Raw genomic sequence first — 14812 nt, forward strand, 5'->3', positions numbered from 1 at the left:
ATACGATATAATCAAGTATGCGTTGCGCATACAAATCCCGAATTAATATGAAGTTTATTTCTTTTTAATGGGGGCTTTAGGATTTGTATTGTTTGTGTCTCGAGACATAATTATAATTAGCACTGGGATTCCATGTAGCTACTCATAATACATATTAAGGAGTGCAGGACACTCGATATGCAGCATTTTGCAGGTCGAGGTTGAACAACTGTGACGGTCTAATTGTGTTCTTGGATCTCGAGTCTCGGTAATGATGATAGTCACAGTTAATAACGCACATAAACTTTAATGTCCACGGTTAAGTTTAATAACATAAATCATAGAGGAAGTGACGCGCAAGGTTAGTAGGACAATTTGTGCGTCTTGGACACAATATCCTGACACAATTTTTTTATGACGCTGTGTACTTACTTTGAACGCATGAAAACTGCTGTCATATTTGTAGGGCTGAACTGTTCCACAAAAATCGCTTGCGTTTAAAACTGTTCCATATATCAAACCTTTTTAATTAACATAATTTAATTGAATGCACTCTATATGAGGTGCAGCGCTCCGTCAACCGTTACCTCGGCGCTGCCGCGCTAGACTTTCGTAAACCTACAACCTGATTGATAAATATATCACGTAAAGTCGGTTTCATCATATTGGCATTCGGTGAACGGCAACACCAATTGTTTTACGTTGTGCATTTGAATTTGTAACCCTTTTTTCGGTTGTATTCAATTGTACGAACAAGAAACGTATCAATCGACCTTCTAGGCATTTGTTCTGAAACATGGCTAAGTATGACTTATGTTATGAAGGAGACAAATATTGCAGTTTCATGTTTATGTCACATGTGAGTTTACGTAACGCGAAGTGAGTAACGCACAATGCATGCTGGTGTAACAATGTTCAAAGAGATTACCGCAACTCGAGAAAAACTTATTGTTGACAAAAACTATCGGCAGTTACATACGGCGCCTGCGAAGTACTTAAGACAATGGCGACAGTGACTGATGGTCATTACGGTGTCCACGGGGTTTTATGGTCAGAATAGAAGGGCAGTTAGCATTACATTACCTTCTATGCACCATTGCCCCTTTCAAACCTAGATACATAGCTAATCGGATTGTGCAAATGCGTGCCGGCAATACGCTTGGCACTCAAAGTATCCATTTTGCGTAAATTCAACGCCGAATACAGATATTAAGTGAATGCAGTTTTTACCCAGCGTATATTTTCCATTCTAGTTACATTTTGAAACGTTTACATTATAAGATCAGACATAATATTCAAGAGATTTAACTTAACGACTTATTAAGTCATCTGCAACTCTGCAGCTATGTATCTCTAGCATAAGAGAAAACAGACATCATCATATAATTTTCTTGAAAATATCCATAAAACTATCACTAATATTGCTATTATAACGCATTTTTTTCTTAACTTCCTCATCCGTTCCGGCGCAATGCGTCCTGCAGTACATAATAGGTACTTTCTTCCTCCGACTGCTCTTTCGCGTAATATGAAAGTAATTTAACGTCATTAGTTCGTGTATTTGTTACCCATTTAATGTATTCGTGTCTCGTGCAAGTGTAATTACGGTAAACGGCGAGAAGCCGAAAGAAACCAGTTGGTACTTAATATCGGTGCCGTGGGAGCACAATTGTTCCTTCTACAATGGTCACGAAAGAAATGGAGGACAGTACTCGACGCTGCGAAATTAGTATTTAGTTCACAATTCACATGACTTTTAGTCAATTAGGAACAGTCCTATATTAAACGTGTTATATAGCTGCAGTTGGCAAGTTACTTCGTCAGCTAACTGTCGAGATACATAGTCAATTTCTTGTTTTAATTGAGATAACATCTTGTTAATACCGACAGTGTGTACAATTAAATCATTATGAAAAGATCTCAAGCATTGGGCTTAATTATAATTTCTTGATTCGCGAAAGTTTTTAGTCCAATTGAACAAAAGAAAGTGCTCACTGGAATATATATCTGAATTGATGTCAATATAATATTGACATCAATCGAATAATGGCTATGTATTTTTAATGCCTTCATCCTCATTTCACATTTCAGGGAAAGCAGAACCAATTGCACCTTGTTGGCAACATTGAATGGAGTCCACGTGTATTAAAGAATGTTCAAAACTACAATGTTAATCAGTATTGATACTGATCAGAAACCTGCATTGGTGCTGCGGATGGTAGGTGCTGCATATTGCATGTGCAGTTGTTGTTCTTTTATCTACTCCTTTTTCTTATAATGTGGTGTAGGTCCTTTCTCCTAGGTCTTTAACTGAATTTTCTCTGTTAAATGGCTCTATGCAATTACAATCTAGTCACCGAGAAACCTCATTCGGAAATGTAATTAAAATTATTGTTTACCGTTATTTAATTACTGTTATCAAACATTGTTGATAGGTATTAGTACCTGCTAATGAGGAAGGTAGCGACATTATAGATTAATAAACTAGTCAAGTTTTAATTGATCGCATCGTAATTATAAATAACATAGTTAATGTAAGTAATAAGACAATAAACAAACCTTACAGTTATCCACCGGCACTGGTGCACAACTTGTAAAATATACGGTGTTTATACGTTTGTTCACCCAGGCAACAAGTTAGCCAACTTTCTATCGCCTATCAATTACACAAACACAATGCTCGCTTTTATAAACTGGGGTTTCACACAAATTTCTTAATATAATCGTATAATTTCGCTCATAACTTAGTTGAGCGTGAAGGGAGGTATGGACATGGACAGTAAGTAAAGACGCGCGTGTTTTCCCGCGGCGGAGGTTCGACTGCGCGCGCGCCGACCGGAGAAACTCGAGAGAAAAGTATCGTCCCCGCGCCGCAACAGCTGTTACATCAATGCTCTTGTCTCATAGTGTTTGGCTGCACAGTTTTTGCTAACTAATCAACGAGTCATCATCGAGTTAAGCGGCCGTGGCGTCACTTCCGGCCACTTTGTCCACCACCGTGACACCAGATGTAAGCAGACAACAGCCAGTCCATGTCTTGTTTTGTTTGTTTACTTACATAATAATTATTTACTCGAGAAGCTCAAAGTAGAGTAAGTATACTTATTTTAGGCCTTCACTTTTTGTTCAAATTCTTATTTAAAAATCGTTGAATACCATAATGATTGCGTTGAAAAAGAAAGATAAGCACCATGTAATCGGACTGATAGTCAATTAGGATTGATTCTCCGTTAAATAGTTGTTAAATAGATTCTGCGTGAAAGCTGAAGTGAGAATGTGAACATCTGAGCGTTACAATTTGGTATCGAAATTGGATATTGCTTTTAATAATTATTATTATATTCCTTTTGTTACACCTAATTTACTACAAATCAATAAGTAATAAACGAGTCTTATTATAGAAAATTCTAAATTAGGGAATAAAACTATATAGGGAAACAAAAGCCACCATTTTTTACTTGTATATTAACAAGAAATTCTTTTTTATACAAATAAAAGTTTTCGAAAGTAAACCTAGGGTTTAGTTTTAGGTATAAAAACAAGGTGACAGATTTTTAATCTCGGAAATAAAAACTAGTTCTATCAAATTCGAACAACATCACAACGTGCCTATAAAAGTTGCATAACTTTTAATTATGATTTCAGATTTATTTAAATCATATCGTTTTATTGAATACAAATTAGAATGCCGTACAACCTGCATATTAATGACCTTCAATTCAAACATTGTTGATTTTAAAATACAAATTTCAACTTCATTATATTTACACAATTCAAGGTAACAGGTCCTTCCCAAGGCGAGCTAAACTTTCGTTCTGAATGAACATTTTCAAATTAAACATTACGTAGCTCATTGGGCAATCAAAACAAAACATTTTCACTGCCTATACCAGGAAAATGATAAATAAGTAGGTGTATTACGTGACTCTCCTTTTGTATAGATTATATTCGTCATCGTGACCGATTTAATATGGACATAGCACGGTACTATTTGACATACATACGATGTCAGAAGTGTGAAATAGATGTAACTTAGTTCTCGAAGGTTCTTTCCGTAATGCACAGAGGAAGTTGCAGCCGGTACAGAGACTTTTTAATAAGAAAATCTTGTTAGTTGCTGTTGAAATACCAAACTAGACAAGTGACATGGTTCACTAGTCAGTTAACTCATTTCCCTGTTAGGACACTGATAATATCGCGCTCGGTAGAATGGATTTAGAATTTAGCTTTCTACACACGGGGCGCTCCGTGAATTCTACTAAAATTTGACTCTCCTAAAATGTTAAATTCTTTCTGAATACGTGTGGTTGTAATTGGTCCAAAATTTTCAATTGACAGGATAAGTTTTTAGATAAAACATTTTCAGCCATCATAAAGGCAGGCAAACAACGAACATAATTTCAAAATAAATGTAAAAATAATTTGTCAAACTTTCACCATAATTTCAGTGTGAAAATAAGGAAACCAACAACCAAATTCCTTGATCGCGTGTAGCTAAAATGAAGTGTTGAAATTGCAGTTAAACATAAGGCATAGCCGAAAAATTAAAGATCAAAACTTGCTCAGTTTTGCAGCTGATACAATAGCCGGTACTGTTAATCAGTGTTTAATGTAATGTGCCTTTTACCTCAGCAGTTTCGAGTTGCAGCGGCAGCGGCTGCACTGCGCTGCGCAGGCGCGCTGCATCGTTACGTAAGCACTTTCACCGTCCCTGCGCGCTAACTACACGCAAACAAGACGTCGTGCAAACGTCGTGACGCATACGTTACGTTATACACTTATTAGCAACTAGCTTTGGCCCGTGACTGTGTTTGCGGTTATTTCCGTGTCCGATCAGAGACCGGATCATGGTGGCCTTTGACTTTGTGTCAGTCATCAATCTGAACTACAATGTTATATGTATCCTGTAATTATGACACTGAAAATACATCGTTAGGTTCGCCAGGTCCTGTTACATTTTCTCTAATCTGAAATCCACGGAGGACAAATTGAAATCTATTTGAAAATGCTGACAGTTACTTTCATTCCGGTAGGCTAGAATAGAGAACAGATACGTCTGTCTTAAAAGAAAAAAAAAAGTTACAAACATTTCATACATTTACATTTATAAACGGACAAACCAATAATTTGTTTGTACGTATCTAATCATACATTGGATGTATTGATTGAGCGCCTATGCCTACCAATTGTATGAGCGCCTGGAATGGGGAAGAAAGTTAGGTTACGTTATAATTAACTATGATAATTATGATAAATAACTGTTGTGCGTAATGGTAATAATGTTACAGGGGCACTTTTTGTAACATTTTCAGTTAGGTCACTAGTTTCATAAACCGTAAAGCCGTAAAATCATAACCGCAAATTGGAGAATACAAATATCGCAAATACCTGCCAATAAACAGCAAGGTTTATTTTTACCACTTCCAGGCTCAGCCTTACCGATCATGCGGCTTTGGAGACTTCCCAAAGTTTTACCCTTTATAGGAGGTAATTTTAGTTTGCAGCATACCTGCCTAGGTATGTACTGGTACCTCACACAATTACACCTAAGAATTTTGTCTAGAGGATCTCATGTCCGCTTGGTTACCATATAGGTCATATTACAGATCCTTAAAATCTGGTGTGCAGGTTTCTGGATAATGAAGGTTTCTGTAAGTGGAATATAATGATGTGTGATACACGTATGTATGTACCTATATTCTCTAGTGCTAGTACGAACCCTCCATCTTGCAAAGTAGGTATGTATGTAACTGTGGTTTTACATGAGCGGAAGGAAGTAGAGTCAGTGGAGCTAAGAGTAACCTATCACGAACTAGTGAAACGTGAACGCTCTGAAATTGGAAAGCCTCCAAAACCGGCATGCTTGAATAACGCTTGAACATGTAGGTACGGTTAGTCAGTGCACCTACATTTAAGATAATTACAGTCATTCTAGATCCGGTAACCTTTCGTGGGTCACTTACTACTTAATTAACTCCTTATAATTTAGATTAAATGCCTGCAAGGAGACCCCAACATAGTTGGGAAAAGGCTAGGGAAATGATGATGAACTTAGTTTAAATTCTATAAGTTTGTTTTTTACGCTTTCACGCTGAGATGGTTGAACCATTGAGATAAAATTAGGCTTCAATTTGAAAACGCGGACGAAGTCGTCGAAAAAATACAGTTTTTTCTTAATCCTTCCATTTAAAGTAAGTAGGTGATCGTCCTGCACAAAGGCGTTCATAACAAAGTTGAACTAAAAAGTAAGAGGATGTGACTGAAATGACGTCAACCGGATTTTGTTCGCATAACGTAACGAGACACAATTTTACAATCTCCGCCTCCAACAATCAACGCAGGAGTGGCCGAAAGTGAAGCGAACTTCAGTTTGAAATATATTCTTTTGTAGCCATTTAAAACTCACATTGCAAGGATTTACCAACAAGGATATATAATACCTAAATGCTAACTGTTTATCTATCTACTACAATTCACAGGTGCTCGTTCATCCAGTGCTAATTGTACAAGAGCATTTAACAAAGGCTTTTTGAACAATGAATCTAATGCAATAAAAAAATGTTAGAGCTTTTGGGGATCTGAGGATTTCAGCAAATACTCTGCTTCTGAGCTTAGATAGATAGGTACGGTACTTACTACCTGCTATTAATCAGAATGAAAAGCTACAAAAACAATTACATCGCTAAACAATGCCCACCAAACGCAACGTCTGAAAAACGTAGGCGTCTTTCCTTCATACCCACAGGTACACAGCTCTTAATAAATAGCAAAGGTCAGGCAGCCGCTGGCTCTCGGGTTATCAACATTATAATTTTCGTTCCTTGCTACGATAGACATCTACTGCCATCTTTCAACCGGTAGAGATGTTCATCCAATAGTATGAAAGCGCCATCTATTAACGAGTGGAATAGTCAAGGAACTTTGGAAAGATGTCGTTAGTAGGTTAGTAAAAAAGTTTCGTTGTATTTTCTAAAAATAACACCAGAGTTCGTTCCAAGCGCTATATTTAGTTTTTAGACATTTGACGTGCATTTGACAAAAAAGATGGCAGCGATTGCCGATTGCTGTCCTTCGGATTTATTGCGAAAATGGCGCATTATGTGATATTTTCACATAAAAATATAGTTTTAAGTGAAAATTTGTGTAGTGCTGCATAGTGATGGTGTGTTATTTTTCATGAATGACAGTGAACTCGTGTGTAAATAGGACTGCGACTTTCTTCTGGATATTGGATTACACATAAAATAAAGGTATTTATGCCTCCTACGCATAATTCTTCGATTTCCATGTGATGTCCTACTAAAATTTTAATTTAAACCATAAGGTTCCATAAAGAAACGTGTCCAAACTGGGAATATTACATAAGAATGTGAACTTTTAAAGATACTTCTTATTGATATCTTCATGTGGTTGGAGCATTCCTTTCTTTATTAGGCAGCATATGTTATTTTAGAGTTGTTGGAAGTACAGTAGGTGTGTAAGACGTCGGGCGTAACTCGTTGGAGAGATTTTGGTAACTTTGGGTAACTGGGTGCTCTGCATGACATCAGCACACATTGCCCATTGCTATAAACTTTAGCAGAATGATTCATCAGAGCATTCCACAGCCTTTATCGCATACGCGTTAAGGTTCAAATTATTGAGGAACTATTTTAAAAACATTGTTTTAGAAATAGGTCAGAGAATGTGAAGTCAAATAAAATTATAAACAGAAAATATAAGCCCACATCATTTTCTAAAATATCCCATCTTGTGCTTCATAGATATTCAATGAAACTATTAATTAAAATTATAATTTTATGGATTTGTTAAAATAACAGGAAAATTGCTGAGAGATGGTTTGCTGTACCTATTCCAACAAGAATCATATTGTAACCAATCGCTGAATATATTATTATTTTATTAGTTCGCAGCTCTATAATGCAGGTCCACAATATTACTTCCAATGCATTTTACTATTATAATTTCTATTATCTAAGGTATTATGTAATTTTAATTTTGACTATTTTTTTAATGTATTTTATGTTATACAGAGCAGATAGCCATGAATTATTTATTTAGACTGCAAGCAGACAGTAGATAGTTGGATGACCAGATTACATACATTAGACTGATTGTTATGCATTCCTGTGCATAACAAACTATCTACATAATTAATCTTGGAATAAAAAAGCTAAACACACAAAACACAAAACACTGCATTCTTAATATATTCTTCATTTAATTCATAATTATTATAAATTATACAGAAATGTCATGTAAGAAATATGTGAGAATTATTTATAAATAAACTGAATGACTCATTGTTTCATTCTAAAATACTTTTGATTTACATGTGTTGGAGAAAGTACAAACATCAGATGATATTTATATTAGCACTTACACTAATAAATACAGTGTAATGAATGTCCTACAATCTGGTCAGCTTTATTTATCACTTTTTAAGTGACAAAAACAAGCTTTCCGTTGGTTTATTGTAGTCCAGTGTTTCCATTCTAATAATAACTACAAAACTGGGTCTGTAGTTTTTTCTCAGTATGCAACCTACAGCTCGTCTGACACAGATACAGATTGGTCAAGTTAGCTCACTTATTTTTAAGAATATTAAAGGAATTTACTTTTTCTTTCATCTTTGAGAATGACTTGCAGATGGTAGCGGGTCAACAGTGATGAAAATGTTTGGGTACATTCCAATCTGTCTTTTAACTTGAGCTAATAATGCCATTGTAAAAAGTATTTAATCAATGAAGATGATGAAAAAGCTAGGCAGATGATTTAACTGCGGGTACACACAAAAGTACAATGAAATCTTTCAGACATATTTCTATGTATAAAATGATTCACAATTTACTTTCCTTGTTGGCACTTACTGTTTAGATAAGGCATACTTCATGTTATTATTTACATTGTTATCTGACATGTTGATTTAATGCTGAAGTGTTTATTTATTTACAAACAACTGATAAGGTATTTTCAATGCCATGCTAAGTGATTTAAATGCCAATGTATTGAATAGCTGATAACACTGAATTCAAGAAGTCGATAGTATTCAGACGAGTCTGATAAGGTTTATAGTATGACCAATTTGCTTACAATGTTTCCTAGTGTGTGTTTATTGTTTTTTAATGAGATTTGTTATACTCTCACAGAGACAAAAAGTGACTTGAACAAATAATAAATTATGAAATGTAAATAAATGTACTACTGAAGAAGTTATTAGTTATGAATTAAATGTTTTTCATATGTATGGCATTGCCACATGCTACCTATAGTGTTTATCTGGCCGACTTCCAAACTAAAGTGTTGCTTTTGGAGGATTGTCATTACTCTTTATTTGTTGTGATTTGATGTGTATGTACTTTAAATACACTGCAAAATGCTAGTAGGTAAAAAACTCAGTAACGCATGTAAAAAATGGTCTGCTTATAAAAAATATAACACAGGCCCTAAAATTCATTTCTAAAACGTTGAGCTAGAAATAAAGACAGAATAATGCAAAACATGTTACGAGACCTAGTGTCATAATGATGTGATAGAAACATTAATGGCGACTTTCAGTAGTGTCACACCAGTCACACATTTCATAAAATTGCCACTGAATAGCTGCACAAGGTCAGCTTGCAAAAATACTGAACAGCTGTACACAGCTGATGCCCACAGACTATTGATACAAAAGAGTGACAGGGTCATGACCTCCTACTCTCAACAAAGAAAACGTCTCTCAAGATGCTAGCGCTCTAGATTTTTGAATCAATATCAATCACATGACAATATGAAATCTGTATAATTAAGTACAAAGCTATTATTATGTATAGCTATGTGGGACAACAGATACGTGGATGAAAGATTTTCTAGTGAGAGTCTATTGTGTATTGCCAACTCTTACAATTATTTACTTACTACTATTAACATTATTAAACTTTTCTACATGAAAGTTCACATTTTATAATTAAGTTTCTATATTTTCTTATTCCCTGTAGGCCCTTATAACATACGTGACTTATTAAACTTAGGTGTGAACGACATTCGTCGTTCAGTGAACCTTGAACCTCCATTGATCCTTGCTTCGGTAGACACATACGCTTACTTAGCTTTCCAGGTATATTATAATGTCTAAAGGTCACGTTCTAAGGCTTCCATTAAGGTCAACGTGATTATTTTCACTCTAGAAAGCATCAAGCCGTTTTTGTCTAATATTATTGGATCAATCAATTGATCAGATTAGAGAAAGCTGGTAAAACATGTAGATCGCATCATTTTGAGGTTCTTCCATTTCTCACTCAGAGAAGAACTTACTTGAAATGATAAAAATAAAATAATTAGAGCGTTTTAATAAATTACACTAATATCGCAAGACAATTGAGATGAGTTCGGCTGTCTGACCTTGCCTCTATTCTTGTTGTTTTACATCCACCGCGATGGATTTTATTTCAAAGACTTGAGCTACCGAATCAGAAGTCAAAACTCGTGATTTGGGAGGATATACATACCTACTTACTCCAAATCAATATAGTATTAGCCAACTTTAACGAGTTGTTGGTGTGGTCGAATACGCGTGAAGCTGTAAACTAGAAGAACAGACGCAAAACTGCGCACGAACACTATTTCTGGTCATGAATTCGTTCAAGCGCCTTACTGCGCCGATTTTCTTGTTCAGTTTTTCAGCTGATGTTTCATGATTTATCAGCAGTTATTATTGTATTGACTGACTAAAGATACTTACCGCTACCTGAATAAAAATATCTCGCGTACTTCCCCATTTGTCACACTTCCTCTCGTTTCCAGGTTTTTCGTTAGTCTGTTATTCTAACAAAGCAAACATCGTGGCTTGCAAAAACTTTAAAATAGGTGTTGTAGTATGGACAAGATTCTTCAAAAAATCTATTTTCTTCAGTTGCTACCCAAAAATCCAGCTCTGTATCTTGGGTTGACCTGAATCAGTACATGTTAAAGATCGTATGAACAGTTCTCTTACCCAGAGTGGGTGTACCAGGGGCAATGGCCGGGAAATCGCCAACGCGAAGTAGAATTTAGAGGAACTCTTGTTTCTGTGCCGTATTTACGTTAATGCCAACTGGATTGGTAAAGTAAGTTAGGAATCCTGCAAGTCCTGTAGACATGCTGTGATCGATCGACCTCATTTTCCACAAATATACCTACGTAATTCATCAGATGTAGGATAGGTAAACTCGTGTGTTGTGACCTCATGTTCCTATTTAATTAAGAGTTGAGTGCTCTGAGCAAACACGGTTTTGTTGATCCGGATATAATTTGTAAGGGCTCTTGAGTGCAACGACCGTTTATAAATACGGGCAGATAATAAATAGGTTTGGTTACCTTATTCCTTAAACAAACATCACTTAACTCCTCGAAACAGCTTTGATTTTAGACAAAACAACGTTGAGTCAGCGGTATGGAATTATGTTCTATTTTTGCTACATTCATTGGTACTAGTTCTAGACTCTTTGCCAATTTATAAAGTTACGACAAAAATATTTTCACACTTCTACGCTATATTCAGATTCGTTAATGGAGCTGCTTCGGTGTCTCTTCATAGCCCCAAATGGCTTAAGTTATGAATTATGCCTTTATAATCTGAAACGCAATAAAAAACTGTAACAGATTCTGTAGCAGATTCTGTTAGTTCTGTTGTTCTCCTAATTTTTCCGCAAAATTGCATAAATACTCAATTTGCCGGAATTGCAACAGCGGCTGTCCAGTGTTTCTAATAAAATGGTAATGTTTGCGTTTATTGCAGTTAATTTATGTTCCATAAATAATAAAGACATAAATAATGTCTTTATGGTCCAGAATTGTCTACTAGACGCTGCTTTCGTATGCCATCGGATTGAGTCACCCTTCTTCCCCTTTCGGGAAGATTACTCCAATTGTCCAACTGTCTACTGTCCAGTGTTTTGTGTTTAAGACATAAATATTCCACATGCAAGTTGATAGACCCGAGTTTTCTATTGTTCCTGTTTTTTAAGTTGATATGATCCTGCTTACAAGGAATCATAGCATATCAAAATCAGAATGTCCGTATGAATTCGCTTTGGAGACCTTGTGTTATATTTCGTCAACTGACCCGTGTGGAATTTAAACGCTTATTATGGCCTATATTATAATGTAGTAATTAACGTGAAGTTCGTTAAAATACTTAGTAGTTTTCCAATGCAGCCTTCGGATTAATTCCAATGTCACTCAATAACAATGTATGGTATTCACATTTTGTTGAAACAGTCAAGAAATGTTGAAATAATATTAGTTATGTTCAATTATGTTGCTACATAAATTATGATTAATTTAACGCTAGAACTATTGATGCATCGATAGCAAAAGATGTTTTGTTGTTTAAACAATATTCCAATAAGCGATCGATGCAAAAACTATTTGCAATGATCGACTGAATTTAGATCGGGAAGGCACGTTAATATAGTGAGTCCCAGCTGCCTATGCAGTTGTTAGTGTAGTCAGACTTTCTGTCTGAAAATCAGTTTTACCAAGGCATGTTACTGGGTTGAGGGCCTTGAGGGGGTCAGAGGCAGTTACTCTATAAAACACCTGCACTCGCCTATGTTTGGTTAGACTGGAAACAACCCCAACGTACCTATGTATTTGCGAAATAGTTACGTGGATTATGTGAATATTATGATGATTTTGATACTACCACCACATTCATTCAAACTTTATAGAAACCAATGTTATAGCATTATAGTGTCAACTACTTTTTAGAATACTATAAACCTTAGGAATAATTTTCAAATAGAATACAACTTTTCCATCCTGCAAGCTGTGCATTGTGTTTGTATTCTCAGGTAACTTATGATTAAAGCTACAAACCCAGTTGAATGCAGACTTTAGATAGACAACAGAAACTAGGTTACTCTGAAAATAAGTTTTATTGTGCGGAAGTTTGCCTTTATGGATGAAAGTTCGTGTACAAGTGGGGCTCTCTTCCGTTTAGCTCAGGAATGTAGATTGTGTTGAAATATTGAATACAGTCTACCCAAGTTTACCCTGAATATGTGAAACTACTTAAACTGAGACCAAAATGTAATATCTGGTCAAATTACCTGAATATTTTTGATAAAAAAGTTATCTGAAAATAGCTTCAAATTGAAGGTCACATTTAGATGAGCGATTGTTGGTGTTTCAGTCGTGCTCGTAGGCAAGTGCGAATAGTTGATTGGAGGTTATTCAACTGTTGAGTGAACAAAAATAGCGCGATCGCTGCGTCCGCGCTTGCCGTTCTGTGTCCGCTCGACACACGCCTGATGACGCCGACACCGGAGCAAGTCGCCCCGGGACCGCCAACTATGCTTCCGGGATACACACACTCTAATTTGGCCCAGTGTTCGATCGCCAACGTGTAAAGTATTCATCAGCTTTGACAGCAGTCGTGTCCGCTATTAATTATTTACAGCGAGCTTTTGATACTGCGTCTTATGTTTTTTGATCCTCTGCCTTTGAAAATACTCGCGCAAGTTTAGGAATTCCACAGGAACATTTTTAAATGAGATTGCAAAAATCTGTTTCTTTTCGTCGATACCACCAATGTTATGAGTCATGGATACAAATTTTGGTTTCACCAGTTTCGTATTTGTTAGAAATGCTTTTCGAAACGGAGGATTCAGTCATAAAACTGAACGTGGGTCGATTCATCAGCATGTTATGACGTCAAGATTTGATATTGGGATTTATGTTGTCTTTATTATTGCGGTCCTCGGTGCCGGGTGGAGACGGCGGCGGAGCGGCTGCGGCTGCCGGTTGAGCTCGGGTCGCGGGGAGGGCGCGGACGTGGATTGCGATATTTATAGAGGCGCCGAGACGCCGGCCCCACACTATCCCACATGTTAATTGGCTACTTGCGCCACATTTTTTCTGGACGTCACCGTTCACGCTCATACAACGCCAATGCCACCCGACGGCCGCGGCGTTTCCGACCGACAAACATTGACACCTATATGTAACTGGCCTAGATACGACAAAACTTTAACGTAAAGATGACGTGGTCACCCGCGAAAACAAACGACTACGACAGTTCAAGACCCTTTTATGAGAGCTTTTTACAGCGTCTACATTTAGGTGTGATGGGGGGAAAATATGACTAACACTCATTGAAAAGAATCGGTGACTATTAAGAGATGAGACTAAAATTATTTTGAAATAGTCAAGGTGGACAGAAATAGAAAAAAAAAATGTCCGAGATGTAACGATGAGTCAATGTCAAATAGTTTCAGAATTGAATTGTTTTATCTCGGTCGAAATAAACTGGACCAAGAATTCAAGTTTTATAGTTTAACTTTGTAAACAGAGTAAGAAATCCCTGAGTTTGGAGAACGCGTGAACAGAGGTGAACTTGTGGAGTTGCTAATGAAAACAAGCACGCACAGGGACTGGGGCGGACCGCTTTGACAAACAAATAAACATTTTTTTAATGCTGTTAACGCACCCTCTTTGTTTTGACAGTGTTATACATGAACCGCTAGTTTGGATAATGATACTGATTAATTTTCAACACCATACCAGTTACCACCACCTTTTGAAATTCGTCACTTTCCCTGTATTTTACAGTCGGGGTTTTTCATGATATGTTCAGAAAATATTTAGCGCGATTTCGAACACAAAAATACGATTAGGTATCTAAATATACATTTAGTATTTTCATTTTCCATAATACCAGTAGAAGGTATTTGGATTTTCATGACTTTTGTGAATGCATAGTCTCACTCAGTGATACCTCGAAATTACATTAAGTATGTGGCCATGAACGTAGATAAATCAATACTTTATAGCGGTATGGCTTCTATCGATAGCAATTTTAGTACAGATA

At 36.3% G+C, this 14812-nt stretch overlaps 2 protein-coding genes across 6 annotated transcripts in view; one reads left to right on the plus strand and one right to left on the minus strand.

The window, feature by feature from the left end:
- LOC110384068 (uncharacterized) overlaps positions 1 to 2884 on the minus strand; it is a 24600-nt gene extending 21716 nt beyond the window's left edge. The window contains exon 1 of one of the 2 annotated variants that reach the window (XM_049846768.2): positions 2544 to 2884. The gene's annotated coding sequence lies outside the window, so the exon portion shown is untranslated. Of the gene's footprint in view, positions 1 to 2538 lie in introns of both variants that reach the window. The other variant, XM_049846767.2, reaches the window with a different exon arrangement.
- A 4130-nt stretch (positions 2885 to 7014) lies between these two features.
- Positions 7015 to 14812, plus strand: part of Nuak (Nuak family kinase) — a 32246-nt gene continuing 24448 nt past the window's right edge. For all 4 annotated transcript variants that reach the window (XM_064034536.1, XM_064034538.1, XM_064034539.1 and 1 more), the window contains exon 1: positions 7015 to 7229. The gene's annotated coding sequence lies outside the window, so the exon portion shown is untranslated. The remainder of the gene's footprint in view (positions 7230 to 14812) is intronic.

This window comes from Helicoverpa armigera, chromosome 4 (genome assembly GCF_030705265.1).
Source record: "Helicoverpa armigera isolate CAAS_96S chromosome 4, ASM3070526v1, whole genome shotgun sequence".
In the NCBI taxonomy this organism is placed as follows: Eukaryota; Metazoa; Arthropoda; class Insecta; order Lepidoptera; family Noctuidae; genus Helicoverpa; species Helicoverpa armigera.